At 40.6% G+C, this 17,757-nt stretch overlaps 1 protein-coding gene across 1 annotated transcript in view; it reads left to right on the forward strand.

Annotated features, from left to right (window-relative positions):
* fbxl17 (F-box and leucine-rich repeat protein 17) overlaps nt 1-17,757 on the forward strand; it is a 230,224-nt gene that overhangs the window by 58,232 nt on the left and 154,235 nt on the right. The gene's annotated exons all lie outside the window — the stretch shown is intronic.

Consider the following 17,757-nt stretch of genomic DNA (forward strand, 5'->3'; position numbering starts at 1 on the left):
TTGGTTCTTTGGGTTACATTTGATTAGTGGAGCTGCTGTGAGATTAGAGATCTTGATTAAAAAAGTTAGTCTGCAGTAACAGCAGAGCAATTGTTTGACATTTTGGGGAACATGCTCATTTGCTTTCTTGCCGAGAGTTAGTTGGGAATATTTAAACCCCTCTCATCACTGTATGTTAAATATTAATCTAGAAAATCAAGTCATAAATTGTAGTTTTAAAGTTGCTGTTTTCCGATGGATTAACACAGATATGAGACATGGATTAGTGAGCTTTAGAGGTGCTGACAGGCGGGTCTTTTTAGCCTTTGGCTCTTTATTGACATATTTTATGAGATATCTATCACTTTAAGTATAGGATGTCTTTATCAATTAGTTTAGTATGATTCAATTTATGGATGAAAAGTCATCTGTGACATGTGTCTGCATACATGATGTAGTTGGTTTTCAGGATGAGTTAGGGTAGCAGTTCTCTCGTCTGTCATACAGCGAAGTGAAATGATACATTCTGTAAATGTCTGCAGTCACCTCAAAAACAATGGCCGACGTTAATGTCAACACTACCCTAGTTCTATTTTATTTATGTTTCTTCTCACAACATTCAATTTTTTTTTACCTCAGTCCCCACAAGCTGGTTGCGAGCCTGTGTGTGTGTGTGTGTGTGTGTGTGTGTGTGTGTGTGTGTGTGTGTGTATTAAAACATAGCACTGTCCCCAACGGAGACGTCTTTGACTTTTATTTCTTAGATTTATAACAGAACTCCGGGGAACCACACTGGTATTTCCATGCTGGGATCTGAACAACATACGAAGGGTTGTTTTAGTTTTCTCAGCTCAAATGCTTACGTACATGCCAATCCATTTGGTGCAGTGAGTCACTGGAAATCTGTGTTTTTTGTGTGTGTGGGTTGCTGCTCACACATGTGGGTGAGATGGATTAACCTATACTTGATATTGTGTTTTGTGGTGTAATAACAGCCCTATGACAAGGCATACATCTACTAGCTAAAGCTCTCATTCTAATACATAAAGATAGGGGTAAGTTCTTTTGTTGTAATGAAGTACTTTGTATCTGCAAGTGTCTGTATCTACAAGTGTGTGAGCAACACTTAACTCAAGCCAATAAGGACTCTATTCATGCCATGTGTCTAGACCAACCCCAGCTTTTTTTCCAGCTGTTTTTGCTCTCACTGTCCCTCTCATTCCTTTTCTTTCTATATTTTTCCTTTTTCAAATTCCATTTTCAAATTCCTGTTAATTCGCTTATACTCAAAACACACACACACACACACACACACACACACACACACACACACACACACACACACACACACACACACACACACACACACACACACACACACACACACACATACACGCTGGCTTCGTCCATATCTCTTGGTGCACCCTGTAACACCCAAGGGAAAAAATTACTCTCTAACAACCTTTACAACCTTTACAAAAGGCCTGTGGACCTGATGATAGCGCAGTGTTAGTAGGAAAACACAACACAAAAGGTCAGTTTTCCATTTTCTGGTGGCCAAGCTCAGGTTTGCCAACACCCCAGGTCTTATTATAGGGACATTTATTATGCAAGCCATGCTGCATATGGCCTAGCTCCTGTAGAATTAGCATTGACGTGAGTAATATGGCAGTGAATAAAGGTTTAACAGTGACCCCATAGCCATCTGTGATCGTGTTGAACTAATTAGCTTACCACTGATGTCTCCTCCTCCTCCTCTTTTTCTTTCTTTCTCTGTCAGTCACTATCAGTCACTCTCACACATATACATGCACAAACACACAGTGGAGTTATTAGCCATGTTAATGGGTCGGTCCCTGTTTAACTCCTGGACATTAATTGTCAAGTTGAACAGTAATGGAAAGGATAATAGTCTACTTGTCCACGGCTTATTATGTAGAAAATAAAGGGAGTACTTGGCTGAGCTTTGGTAGAAATACATTTAGTCACTGCTGTTTGTCCTAACCTTTTCTTTAGTATTAGGAATTGTTGTTATTGTGTAGCACAACTTCCCATCTGCCACTCTACATCTCCCTTTCGGTTTCTTTTATTCACTCAATTTTTAATCTCTTAATTGATGGAAAGTCATGTAAATTGTTTGTCAAACTATTTAGTTATGACACAAAAATGCCTGTTTCTAGTCAGACCTTTCCAAGAATAAGTTGCTTCTAGGACACCCGGATTTCTTTATATTCAGCTTCTGTGGAGGACACTTTGAAATGCCACCTTACTTATGAAATGTATGGAAAAAACCTTGATGTTCTCTCCTTGCTTTTTATCAGAGGAGCGAGCTCCATCTCTCTGACAGCAGATCTGTGTCCCTGTCACTACTCATACCATCAGTTTGAATAATGCTCTGCACCGACTGCTAACATGCAACAGCCTTCTAATTTCCCTGCCCTGGGCACTGTCACCTTACCTGGTCATCATCTGCATAAAAGATCACCGTGAATACCGACATGTGCATCTCCCGAGTATTCAGGATGTCAGCTGTCCCCACAATGGTCCTCCAGCTCTAATCATAAAGCCCTAGCAGGCAGAGGCTGCATGCCTAGAGGCCATGAGGGCAGAGGAGGCAGCTTCCCCCAGGCCAGCCCCAGGTCTATCTGGCCTACCATGACACTGACAAGGTGGAGGGAAGGAAGAATAGATTTTTGCCATATAGGGCCCCATCTTGCGGTCGGTGCACAGCGGATGGCATGCGTGGCGCATGTGTCTTTGTTAGTTTTCCCTGGTGCAGTTGTCATTTTCTCGCCCTGCGCCCACGTTGTCTAAATAGCAAATGCACTTGCACCAGTCTGTGCGCCTATGGGCGTGTTGGTCTCAAAATGAGGTGTGGTCAGGTGCATTGGTGGCGCGTTGCTATGTTGAGGCAGAGGAAAGTGATTGCGCTACTGACAAAAAAAACCCAGGTCTAAAGTCACTGGCGCATATTTCACTGTTATTTAAGAGGCGCGTCATCAAGAGTCCAATATGCTCCTATATAGGCGGATTCGCAGCACACAGACACTGTGCCTGTTACACACACATGGGCACGCAGCAGCACACATATATTAAAACATATTTTAAAAAAGTCACAATGATGTGCCAATATGTATCAGATTCAGTCAATCGCAGTAATGATCAATGAAACTGTCAATATAGTCATGTGACCAATCCTGGTAAATCCATCATCAAATTTAAAATCCGCCAAGGTGACAGTGCACCTTTATGAGAGCCTACAATGATATAGTTCTGGAAATGGTTCAAATGAGGTCAGGGTGCCTTATAAATGAAACTCTGAAATATGCCTTTACAGGAAGAAGAACAAAAGCTGTTGCAAGTGGTTTGAACTAAGTACAACTCCTATTTTAATGTGGAACTTATTTGAATATTAAAGTGATCTCTAAAAACTAATATTATGTTTGTAATGAGTGATGATAAAAAATAAATTAAAAACAAATCTGAAGGACTGACTCTCCTCTACAGATACTAGACATACTGGTTTGCTGTCTATTTCAAAGAAAAGCCTCCTTTGTTCAGAAAACATGTTTTCTTTTGGTCTCTTTCTCTTCCCCTCCTGCCTCTGCTCCAGCTGTCTTGCTGTATCTGATCTGTCTCTGATCATCCTGTTAATCTGGAAGCTTTCCTTTGTGACCAAGAGCTCTGCAGACCATATTGCACCTGTGTCCAACATCTAGGCTTTTTCAGGGGAGCGTGGTTTGCAGGAGGTGTGACAGGAGGCCTGTTTGGTCTGTATCTCGGTGCAGCAGGATGAGGGGAGAGGACTTGTCAAAGTGGACGGAGGTGTAGACCCTGAGAGCGAGTTTTGTACATGAGAATGCAAGAAAGAGGACAAGCAGATGGCTCACTCAAAAAAACAAACAAACAAAAAAAACAAAACAACAGACAAACCAAAACCATAAAGGCATGCAGGAGGTTTTGCCTGCGCTGGAATGTGTCTTGATAAAACAAGTTATTTGAAACAGGCACTTCTTTGAAATAATGCTGATAGATGGATCTCTGGAATCAGTAAAAGCACACTCCTACACACATTTTCATTTGCAAGTTTATTTGCATTTCGGACACATGTAATGATTTTCTTTTTCTCTCTGGTAATTACTGTACAATTAACAGAGCTTTTTCTTGCAGGGGTAATTGTCTTAAGAGAGGTAATACTCATCTTAACATCTTAACAGTTGTTTTAATATACAAGTCTACTTTCTGCCTTTTGATTTCCTGATTTATTAAACAAAATGGTAACAAGAAACAAGATTTCACAAATTGTGGAAAGTGATGAGAGAAATCCACTTAACACAAGTAGACTTACTACAACTAACTAACACTTTGTTAAAAGAAAATACTGTCTGCACCCCCGATGGTGTAAAAAGAAAAATCCGACCTTCATTGGGTATATAGATTTATTTCTTATTTAATATTTTCTTAATCGGGAAGTCTCATTGAGATTGAAATCTCTTTTTCAAGAGAGACCTGAGAGCAAAAAGTATTCATAATTGCCCAAGCACACAATCAGCAAATAGAAACAACACAACTGAGGCCAGACATTCACAAACAACAGCAAATTTCATAACAATAGTAATAATGATAATAATAATAATAATAAGAACAGTTACACAAGTACTAAAAAACACTAGCCTGGGTAAACCCATGCTCTCTTTCCAGCGACATTCTACTTCACTCAGAAAGTTAGCATGGCCACCAGAGACAACATTTCCCCTCAGATAGGGAACCAATCACAGAACGGGGAGGCGGGCTCAAGGCGATGACGACTGTAGAGCGACTCTGTTTACATCCAGCATGGCGGCCACGGAGGTGCAGCAACCGTTCAAAGCAGCAGTAGATTGTGTGTTAAATAAATTGGAAGGCAAGTTCACTTTGAAAATAGAACAAAAACTTGCGCTACATGATTTTTCCTTCATATAAAGGATGTGTTCACGCTGCTCCCTACAGGCTCTGAATACATCATCGTTGATATTATTGGCTGTAAGTTTGTCCAGTAGCGTACAATCCCACCTCAAATATGAAAAAATTAATGGCTGTTATATTAAGAAAAACTCCGGTTTAGTGATAGTGCTGAAGTCTTAGTGACCACTAGTTGGTTAATTGACCAAATGCACCTGAAATGCTTGTCTATAGTTTTTATAGACAAGAAGCACCCAGATTTACTCACATAAATGACATCAAGAGTCAGACAAAACTGAGAATCCATAGAAAGATGCCTTTCTGTATTTAATTCTCAAGTCTCAAGGTTTGGTCTACATATTTTCTCTTCATAAAACTCTTTCTCACATTCACACACATTCACACACACACACACACACACACACACACACACACACACACACACACACACACACACACACACACACACACACACACACACACACACACAAACACACAAACACACACCGACCATACAAACTCTGGGCTTTATCATATTTGCTGAATAGCTTATTTGGTGAGGATTAACATCAAAGATCTGTGTACAAGATCAATGTCATCTCAAAGAAACACAAAGGTTCTGAGAGCTGCTGTTTCCCTGAGTGAGAGCATTGAAGCTGTTTGCTGCCAGTCCTGTGATTCTCTCAGCCGTTGCCAACTCTCGCTCCATACCTTTAGTACTGTGTCGATAAGAAGAAGAGGGTGGTGGTTCTCTCCATAGGCTGCTGAACAGAACAATCCAATATGGGCCATGGCTGTAACGGCAAGCATCAATGGGCATGTCACCACAGCAGCTTGCCATTCTGGTCCAGGTCTATGGCTAACTTGGCCTCTTTAAGTCCCATTTTTCATCATTAGCTTGGGACATAAAACTGATCTCTAAGTAAAGCTTAAAGTGTTAAAAGTCAATTTCAGGTCCACCCTGATAGATTGTCCTGAACAGTTACCATGGGAACTGTGAAGGGCTAAGAGGTTCAGTGTTGTCTCTCTTGGTGGTTTCCAGTTCTTTTGTGAAAGGGAAAGACCACCAGTAAGAAAACTTATCAAAAAGCCAATTCATAGTTTAACTGGCTGCTGTGCTGTGAGAAAGACTTCCCTCCTTCTTTTAAATACATTGCAGTAACTTATATATGTTTTTTAATGAGGGCGGGCTATTACATGCACTCTGGTATTCAGGTTATGGACAGGTTTTTGGAGTATGCTGGTTATATGCTGCACATGTAAAACTCATTTAGGAAATCTAGATAACTCCTCATCCATCTTTTTGCACCCTCTTCCGCTGCAATGTTTTAATGGCTTACGATTCGACAATTAATGCCATTAGCTGTTTATCTTGAAAGTTTTTGAATACTCACATAATGGCAGTGAATGGAAACATGTATTGATTTTAATTTTCTTTTGCCAATTCTTTATGGAAATTTGGTTAAAATTTGCTCTACAATTTGCCCTTTATTGTTGCTCTCATTTGCTATTACTAATGGTTTGATGGAGAAGCTAAGTCCAGTAAAGTACAGCATCATTCAGGCAGTCCAAAATCAAACTGATTCTATCCACAACAGTTAAGGTAACAAAATGACACTGACTCATATATTCTCTATATCTTTATGGGTATAGAGAGTACAAAAAACTCCCAAAACTGACGCACATGATGAGAACCCTGGACAATATTGGAATCATGCAAACATGTAAAAGTCATATGCTCAACATGATCAAAATCATGATAGAACTAAACAGCAGGATACCAATAAACATGTATACTCCATTAAAATGCCTAACGAGACACTGAAGTAAAACTTTGCACATTTTATTGCTAAAACACTAACTTTTTTTCCATCAAGCTGCATGTTTTGACGCAGTGCACCTTTAGATTTCTAAATCAAACATTTAATCAGTGCATGGTTGCAAACACCACTACAATGCACTAAAACCACAATAGGTTCGATAAAAACATCTTCAAAAATCAGTATCAGCTTTTAGCAGTTGTGAGATGTACAGTAAACAAAATATTTGTGTCTGTTGTGCTGTGAACAACAGAAGCTGAAGGGCGAGCTGGAAAATTGATGGCTTTCTATAGGCAGAGTGAATGGATTCAGAGCGAGCATTTTCAATAGTATATTTTCTCTGGCTTCCCTGAAAGAGGATAAGAAAACAGGGACTTATTTTGTTTGTTTGTTTTGCAGCACAGTTATCAGGTTCAATCTTTGTGTGCCTTTTGTAAATGCAGAATTCATACAGTGCGTATTGCAGGACCTTTGACTTTCTGAGATGGGTTGCTGTAACACACAGCAACACAACTAGCCTGTATTTTGATTGCTCTGCAGCACACATCAGCCTGAGGCCTCTCGCTGTAAAGCACATAGTCACATAACTAATATGGCAAGTTGACATTGAGGATGAGCCCTTCAGTGAGTGTGTTCTTGGGAAAAGAATACACTGGGATTTGAAAACTCGAGAGTGGCGTTCGTGAGCTCTGACAATGTGGTGGAATGACAGCTACCACTTTGCATTTAAAGGAGCAAAATGTGCTGTATGGCTTCCTCCGCAGTAGCTTGTGATTTCCGTCTGACACGCAACGAAGAACTATTGATGTGTGCTTGGGAACCGAACATGTTGGGATTCGAAAGCTCAAGAGAACTGTTGGAGGGTTTTGACAATGTGATGTAATGACTTTGCATTTATAGGAGTAAAGTATGTCTTTTGGCTTCTTCCACAGTAGCTTCTTATTTCCATCTGTCACACAACAAAGCACTATTGATCCTCAGGGAAACAGGCCAAGAACAAAACCTCTTCATCTTTGTGGAAACTGCCATTTAGGGGTCTCCAGAAGCCAACACTTACACCTCCGCCCATTCCGACATATGTACAATTACATATGCACACAGCCACATTATGATAAAAGACAGTGTGTGAAACCCTTGAGGGTGCAGAGGACTGGAGCCACTGAATAAATGACAGGTAATTTTCAGTTGAGAGTGGAGCATACAGGCGAGCCAGGCGATCAATCACTTTGGCGATCACCCATGCAGATTTCAGTCCTCCTGGCATCATCAAGGCTGATGACATCGATGGAGCGAGACAAGATTGCTTGACAAGTGTGTGAGAGCGAGAAGTGGGTGTCGTATGTGTGTGTGTGGAGATGCCACATTAATTGATTTCCTATAAAAATGCAGCCTTTGTCCAGGCTATGGATTTACTCCTGCTAAGTAGGTAGCAGTTACTTTTTTGTAAGACATGTGAAAAGTACAGGGCAAGTTTTTTTATGGATTTTTTCTTCAAGTGTGTCTGAGATGGCCGCTGCTGGAGAAAAGTGGATCTATTGATCTTAGGAGTTTCATTTTTCAAACATAGTCATCTTTCAGAGTCGGTTTCGATTTTGGGGGGAAAAAAACATACAGTGTGTTTTTCAGATCATTTCATGGCCTTTTTGTCATAGTGTACAGTGGAGTGATGTCAAGGGTCTTGATGTAGGTGGTGACAGTGGATGTCCATACTTCTCTTCAGCCTAACTTGAGTTCATTATTTAACTCAGACTGTGTTGAGTATTTATTAACAGTTTGGCATTTTAGTCTGATAAATGACATTTATTATAAAAATTGGCACTGATAAATTGTCTGTCACTTGACTAGCTGAGTAATGGGACTTACTGTTTCAGCCCTAGTTTGAACTTTATCTGACTGTACCACAATGTCTGAATGGAGAATTTGTTCTGACAAAAATGTGACTGTTAGGGCTCCAACTAATGATTATGTTTAATAATGAATAAATAAAACTGAGAAAATCTGAAAATAATAGAGACGAACACTAAAAGCTAAAAGCTTCATTAACTCAACAAAAGACCATGATGAATCACAAACAATCTGGGTGATTCTGTTAAACTTTATAAAACAAATAAATAGGTGAGACCTGAACAAAATAGAAAAGTAAACTGTTACATTCCTGCTCTTTTGTGTTGTGTTACTTAGCAGAGAGCACCACTGAAGTAACTTTGTTATATCCCCCGTCTCTCTCTCTCTCTCTCTCTCATTGTTTCTCTCTGCTATAGTTAGTCAATCTCTCTCTCTGTATGTCTGATTAAACAGTACCACAGATTTTAGACTTGCTTTGGCCAGGCATTAAATTTCAGAAACAATTTCCTCTACCATGTCGGTCAGTCTTTGGTGATAAATCAAGTGGAGCAGCCATTTATATGAATTTCCATTCCTTCCCCCATGTGTTGCATCTCTAAACAGGAACACCTTAAAATACATATTGTATGAGCTCAATCAAGTAGAAATGCAGTTCCTCTCTTTAGCATCCAGAAAGACTTTTCTGTTGATGCACTAATTGATTAATGAACTTATTGTTTCACCTCTAGTTGCAATATTCTCTAAACATTGTACAACACTATTATAACACTGTCCCTTGCTTGAGGAAAATTATCTTTTTAGAGACTTCCCCACTTAATTCATATTTATCACTTAATGCTACTTGATTGATTTGCCTTTGGCCTGCCCCCAGTTAGCCGTTGCTGTGTTGATAGTGTGAGAGGCTGTCCTTTCTGTGTTTTACACGCTGGCTGTGCTGTGCTTTCTCTTGCAATTTCTGACTCAAAATAATGAGCAGGGCAGAGGTTAAGAAAGGCAGAAAGATGGCAAGAGAGTGGAAGACAAGTTGGTTGCTTACACTAAAACCCTCACAGAGAACAAGAGAGAGTCACTAATGCCTTTTTGTTTAAAAATGCCAGCTGCCAACAGTGTGGCATCGTGGGTAGTCAAGTGGACAGGGGGTGCTTATGGCAATGCTGACAGTTGCTGCCTGGTGTTGCCCAGCAGCAGTTCACCATAACACACTTGCACGTACACGGACGCGCACACACAAGCAAACCCCTGCTGGTGGTTAAAGGTCTTCTAGTTGTGAGGACTTGATAACACACACACACACACACACACCCTAAAGCAGACCTATTATGTTCATATCCAGCTCTATATCTTTATTTTGGTACTGTACTCCATGAGAGTAGACTTCCATGATTCACAGTTCAAAAAGCTCCTTATTCCTCTTATACTGGCCCTTTATGCCGCCCCTCAGTTCAGCCTCAGTCTCTTACTCTCGAACCGGGGTTGGCTGCGTACATGGCACACACGCCAACCACTCCACCACCTGCGCGCCGATGATGATGTTTGATGAAGAGCTGCAGATGACCAGCACACCACAAAACCAAGCTTTCAGAGCAGAATCTGCTTTTTTGTGTTCACAGGGATTACCTCTACATACGTTTTCCTCATTATTTGACACTTTGGCCACATGACATGACCATCTGACATTGTAACATCATGTGTGTGTGTGTGTGTGTGTGTATGTATATATATATATATATACACATACACATATATATATACACACACATGCACACACAGACACATATATCTGAAAATAAGGAAAAGCTTAATAGGTCCCCTTTAAGTGTAAGTGTAAACCAAAATAACTTGTGTTATCTAAAGTTTGGGGGGAGCGTCTGCCAGGGATTTATCATGCCTGCCATGTCTGCATATGAAATTATATTGCTTAAAGACCCCTTTAGACATGAATGTAGAAAAATGACATTATGGCTGCACACTGAGTCAATTTCAGAACTTTACCCTAATTAAATAAAAATGAATTCTTGAGAATATTATTTAATTCACTTTGAAGACTTGATGGAGACAGAAGAGCCTCATCTCGTAATGTGTTTCAGAGGATTTCCTGCAACTGGCAATGAAGTGACTTCTTATGCAAAGCTGCTGGATAGGCATGAAGATGGATTGTTAATAGAATGTGTTGCAGTGTATTCAGTAATCATTATTAATCTGTGTGTCGGCAGATTCTTTCTCAGCTCGGCCCAGTGTTCATAAAGCTCGGTTAATTAGACTGATTGATTAGATGGTGGTGATTCAGAGCTCTCATCACAGCTCCTCGTCCCGTCAGGCCTCTAATAAGATCAGATTGCTCTCATACTCACGTACTCCCCACGCACACGCACACGCACACACACGCACACGCACACGCACGCGCGCACACACACACACACACACACACACACACACACTCACAAACACATACACACTCACAAACACACACGACTTGTTTGGCCTGTCATTGCACCTCTCCATCTTTCTCACTGCCTGTCTGTCACATCCATATTCAGACAGGATTTACAGGCATGAAGGAAGCAGCCAAGCTTGCCAAAGCAGTACACTGAAGACTAGAAGCTACATTATGTTAACATGAAAAGATTGCAAATCTCTCATCCCTCCCCCCATCTCACTTTCCCCCCTCTTCCTCCTCTCTCCCTTGTCTCTCACTGGGATCCATCCTGTGTTGCTGTCTCATCACGTCTCATAAATACGAGTAGTCCCCCTGTTTAGCCAAGGAAAACATGAGACAGGATAGCTAGAGACCAGGAACCTTACATCTGTCCAGACTCAACAGTGTACTTGGCCTGCATGTGTGCGGCATGTGTGTTTCCGTAAGCCTGTGAGAATGTTTCCATCTCTGTATACATCAAATACCTTTGTTTCCCTGCACTCTTAAATGTGAATTAGCTTTACTGAAGCTTCAGTTACTCGTCTGCTTTTCTGATCAATACCCATGCACAGCTTCAAGCCGACCACCCTGCACTTAGAGCACACTGCCTGCTCATCAGCACAGAGACAGCACAGTAAAGAGACTCTCCCTCGCTGTAGTAAAACTTTATGACTTTCCGTGTTGCTTTTGTCTCCAGGCATCCAATATTACAGTGGATGATAAGTATTAATTTAGATTTTTGCCAGATCACCAGTCCTGTGCGTCAATACACCCCAACTGAAGTCTTTTAAAAGACACTGAGTTTGGTGTGTGTGAGTTTATGAGTGTGTGCCTGAATTTGTGTGTACATACCAAGGCCGTAATGAACCCACTGCAGTATCACCCCTAGGAGAGTATTTATGGAGAAAATGATTACCTTGGAAAGAACAAAACTTTGATGAAAATCGCCCCACTTCAATTTGCACTTCACAGGCCTGCAGTTGACATCCTGTTGGTAAAATTTAAAACCTATAAAATTGCAAAGAGTATTTCAGTAACAGAGAGCTTTAATAAAGACATAATTTCAGCAGCCCTTGATTGAGGCCTCGTGTTGATCTTTTGATTTGCTTTTGATTTGCAAAATGTACCAAAACGCTGGGTGAGAATTTCCATGGATTCCCTAATGTTTTAATAGTTATTACATCAGATGACACCATTCTCTAACATGCCTTTAAACTACCTTTGAATCCTGTCCTCACCCAAGCAAAGAGCAGGCATTAAGCAGGCCTTATAGCTGCATTGTATCTGCTTAGGCTAACCTGCATTGGCTAGCTGGCTTGGCTTTTCCACAAATAAATCAGGTTTTTTAACCTGTTGTGGAAGTGAATTTAAAAAAAGGGTTGAATCAGGTTCAACATTTGTGGCAAACCAATGCAATGTTAAATAAATGTTTGTTTTTTTTGCTCTGAATGCTAAATGTAAGTCTTCAGGAAAATTTGCTGGGTCATCAGATGACTGAGTGACTGTGTGTTGTTGAATTGGGCCCATGACACTGGGAGGGCTCAACAGTGTGCTAAAATGTCTCAAATATATGACACACTGCAAAAACAACATAGATGTCAACATAGATCCGTGTTCCAACTTCTCCCCTCCTGTAGACGCTTCAGAACACTACACGCCAAAACAACCAACAGAGGAACAGTTTTTTCCTGCAAGCCATCACCTTTATGACTTCAGTCAGTTTAGTAATGTCAGAAACAAGCAATTTGCAATAACCCTGTAACACTAAAACACCCACTGTACATTATAAAAAATTACATTAGTTTAAATATATCCACCGAAACTGTTCAGGCATTGTATGTTGTTCCTTTTGTTTTATATTTATATATATATTCATCTAGTTGCTTGTATATTATAGTCATGTATTCACTTCTCTCTATTCATTGTTGACGTCCTTGGTTTGGCTTTATGTTCATCTGCACTTGAGTAGTTCATGACTACATCTTTTCCTTGGTGAAGATGAAACTATTCACAATGATAATTAAGAATTTTCTTAAATTGCTGAAGCTTAGAAAGCGAATTATTGGATCTGCTCTTGTTTGAGTGACTGCAATGTATTGTATATAACCCTCATACAGTTTCTTTTGAATGAGGTGCATTTGTTAACACTCTCTCTCTGAGATTTCTGGCGGGTAAAGCAGCAGGCACAGCTGGAGGATGGAGCTTGAGGTCAGACTAAAACTGAGTGGGTTTAGTCGGCAATGAGAGAAAAATGTTCTGCAGCGTTTTCTTTTATTCAGGGAAGATGAATCTATTTTTTTCATACGCATGTGAGGGCTGAAAGATGTTTTTTTTGTTTTTTTTTGTGGATGTGTGTATTTGTCTGTGCATCATTATCAGAGCAATGTTTCAAACACTGACAAATGACAGTGTGCCTGCCCTCCACACACTCCCTGACCCCACTCTCTTTCTGATAAAACTCCCTTCACCTGAATGTGTGTGTGTGAGTTTGAATTACACACAAAGGAATACATAAACGAGTGAAAGAACACAGTTAATGACGTGAGGGAGGCTGTGTCGTTCATGTTGGTGAGGATTGGCCAGGTTCAATGAGGGAAGGATGTAGAACTTCAGGTGGAGGGAGCAGGGAACTGATTGAACAAGAGATGAAAGAGATGGATGGCAATCTGGTCTCAAAGAGGCAGAAGATATGGAAAATCTCTTTTGTCTGAGCTTTTGAAGGAGTCATATGAGTCATGTGATAGATGATATTGACAAGCATAAATGCCCTTATTGGAAGACAATTGGCCCCCGGGTGCTACCCCAGCATTTTGTAAGAACAGACCGGCCAGACAAAAACCACAAACTCACAACTCACACACAGCCCTTTCCTTTTCTGCTACCACAGCACTCTCAACAACTAATACCTTGCAATTCGTTCAAACACACACACACACACACACACACACACTCGACTATCTTTATGACTGAGGCATTTCCACCATTCCAGCCCTTCCTTACCTCGTCCACCCAGAGACCATTAAACCAGATCCCTTCTAAAAGGCTTTAAGGCCTCTTTTGGCTAGCTACTTTTTCATGGCTCTTTTCATGTTTTAAAATCAAAGCCCGTGGAAGGTGGAGGAGGAGAAGAGGAGGAGGCAGAGAGAAATTTGGGACGGGTTTTTGTGTTTGCGGGTTGGAGACAAATTTTAGTTACAAACCCATATGGTCTCACTCACACACACACACAGACACACACATATACACAGGCTTAATCTGATACGGTACATGCCCTCCTGGCCTGTTCTGCTCTGGTGGGATTCTATTTTTTTCTCCCCTTGTCTCCCTTCTCACCTGCTGAGAGTTACTGTAGATGTGTAACCTGCTCTCCGTCTTTTTGTCTCTCTGTCTGCTTTTACACACACACACACACACACACACACACACACACACTCCTGCAGCACAAACCCTGGTGTGGAAGGCGGTCTGGAGGTGGCCACGTCTGTGATTCGTTCACTGCTCTTGCAGACGGGTTTGATTTAAGGTTAACAGTGGTGTTGTAGCTTTTTGATTCTGACGATATTCAACCTGAAAATGTTTTCCTTGATGGTTTTTTGGCCGAGGCAATGTTTGAGTAGCTCCGGCCAGCTGACTTCACCTGCCAGCTGCTCTGCTCAGGCTGGTCCTTCTGGAGCCTTTTTTAAAATGTATTTATTTATTTTTTAAAGTTTGATACTCAAGAAGACAACCCTGCTCCCCTCCCCCCTGTCTCCACCTGGCCCTGCAGATCAGGTTCCATATGCATCAGTGTCTCATAAAGAGAGTGCTGACTCACCTTCAGTTAATCTTTCCTGACTGCAACAAGAGGTGATGGGTGGTGTGGTGGGTCCAAACCTGAGGTGTAGAATTTTAAGGTGCATCCAGTTATCGATCGGTCTGAAAAACTGTGTTCTGTGCAAAGCTAGCAAGTACAATGACCTGCTTCAATTTGTACACAGAGATATGTCCAGGATGAATAGTTCTGTACCGGGTGGTAAGTTTTATTCCTTTTTGTCAAAGGCTTTAAATTGGGCTACTGGAAGGAGGAGGAATATTCTGCAACTCCCTCAAAACCACCAGTTTTCTCAACATCCTTCCATTTTAGTCGACTTTTATACCTCATTTTTTTACCCTGAATTCTTATTATACTGACCACCAGAGCCAGCTGGACATTGCACCAAAATGGGATATGCACTCTCAAATTGGTCTGGTTTCAGTAGAAGTGAAAAGGAAATTGATGGAATATTTGTTGAGTATTTATTCTTAAAACCACCTAATTCCAGGACAGAGTTTAAAGTTCTCAGGCACCATTTTTCATTTCAGGCATAGAGCAGTTTTAAATTCATATAATACTTAATAATTCAGTACATTGCACACATTTCCACCTGGAAAACTTTTCAGGCTCTCAAATCTTTTCTTGCTTTAATCCCTATGCAGAATTATATACAGTACCAAGTAAAAAGTTTGGACCCACCTTCCCAATCACTTGAATGAGTAAGTGTGTCCAAACTTTTGACTGGTGTTGTATCTCCATAAGTTATTATATATTAAAAGAGTAAGAAAGTATCAGCACTTGCAAAAATGTCATATGTGGTGTAAAAGCTGTATGTTTACAGACCTCATCTTTAATAAGCTGGTTCATTGCTTAATCATAATGTCAGAACTTCTTTCCACCGCCTCATCTGTGACGAGAACACCTTTGTAGTCACCTTGCATTATGAACCTTTTTGCACTTAACAAGCACTTTGGCTTCATACTGATAAGGTGAGAGACATAGCTTTGAGCTTTACCAGCGTTAGAGGAGGTGTTTTACCCAGATAAGCCATGCTGTATGTGACTCAGTGAAAGATAAATGGACACCTTGTTCTCTCTTTTTGTGACTTCTCTTTCCTCTTGCTGTCTGTCTAGGTTTTCCATCTTCCTCTGTCTCGAGTCGACTCAGTAACCTTTAAGGTAGACCTAGAGGTGTGGGGGGAGGGGGGTGTGTGAGATGGAGGCAGAGAAAGGAAGGGAGAGGCCACATTCCAGTGATAGAGGTTTGATTAAGTCTGAAAGTGTGTAGGCCTATGTAGGACATCATTTAGACAATTAATGGGTATAGGGTCAAAGTGAAGAGTGGCAGAGCAAGTAATAGAAAAAGTAATAGTTTAATCCATGTTGACACAGGTGGAGTTTAATGGATATATGATCACAACAGGCTGTGGCAGAACAGAACTGAGGCAGGGGAAACAGGCCAGTGATCCAGGCTGTTTGGGCATTAATGAGCAGGGTGACTCTGTCCAATGCACCAAAAAGTTGTACATATTTTTACTTAAATTAGGCAAAAAACAATGGAACTGAGATTCTCATATCAGGAGACATTAGTTGGCACCCAGACCAAAAACAGCTCTGTGTTCAACAAATGCAGGAAGCAAGGCAGTGATCCAGGTGTAAAGAGAGTAGCCAGTGGTTAGCCAATGCCAGTAGATTGGCTGATGAATACTACTTCACGAATGCAGATATCCAAAAAACAGGAGTGAGAGGTTAGACTTGTACCTAGCATTGTGATCTATAAGTCATAACTGACAGTGATCCAGGTAGTTAAGTTTAACAGATCCATGAGGTTTAGTGGCTATCAGATGTAAAAAATATGGATCAATGGTTTACGATGTTATGAGGAGGGATTTTACTACTCTTTAAAATTTTAAAGACGCTTGGTATTCCAGCAAAACTTCAATAAAACTGTAACCATTCTTTTTGTTTCTGGAGCCTTTTGTGTTGATATCTTTGCTACATCAACCAAGTTTCCTCATTCGAGTAAATGATAGGGCTGCATTTTTTTTTTCATGCAGGGTTAATCTCTGTCTGAACACAGCTGTGCAGTTTTAGAGATGTGATTTGAAGTGTAACCGTAACGCTGCTCAACGCTACAACTTCATTGGCGAGTCGCCAGTTTAACAGGCTAATTAATTAACTTGTCAATCATGCAGTGAAGACAATTCCCCTGGAGTAGCAGTGGTGGTTACACTAAACCCTCCTGCTCTATGACTTAGATCTGTCACACCGTCGAGAATAATCATTTCCCGCCGGAAACAGATGATGAAAACAATAATATTTCTGCTGCTTTTTTGGCTTGATTATTACATTTCTAGAAGGTCATGTTAAGGCCAAGGCTGTAGCAATATAGTAAGTTTTAATTAATGTTCTCACATTCAGTCTTCCTGAGCCATTTTTCCTGTCTTTATGTAGCTCTCACAGATTTTGCTACAGTTAGTGTTTTATTAGTACGGGCAAAGTGTTAGTTTTAAAAACGTCTCATACTTGGATTTCATTCCAAATTGTTGAGCGTACAGAAGCTTACTTTCTCATCACTTTCTCAAAAATGTTGGAATCGATAGTTTATACGTGTTCATCACTTGTTAATGCACTTTTTGTGTTTCACTTACCTTTTGGGAATTTCAGAAAGGAACACTGAACATTTTGACAGGAATGGCTAGATTTGAGGAGAGATATTTCTTCTCTTATCTTCTTTGATGTTTGTTTATCTTTGGGTTTTGTGTTAAGTCAAATCCTCTCTTCTGTTCTTCCTTGTTCTTGTCCTATTCTGTCTTTGTGATTGATGAGAAGAGTTTGAGGAAGCACTGGGCAAGCCTACTGACAGCGAAAACAATCTCCCACATATTGTTGAAGCGTGTTGAGTGTGGTGAGGGAGGTGAAGTAGCTATCAATACCTGTATTGATGACTCCAGTGGAAGCTAG

This window comes from Scomber japonicus, chromosome 9, assembly GCF_027409825.1.
Source record: "Scomber japonicus isolate fScoJap1 chromosome 9, fScoJap1.pri, whole genome shotgun sequence".
Classification (NCBI taxonomy): Eukaryota; Metazoa; Chordata; class Actinopteri; order Scombriformes; family Scombridae; genus Scomber; species Scomber japonicus.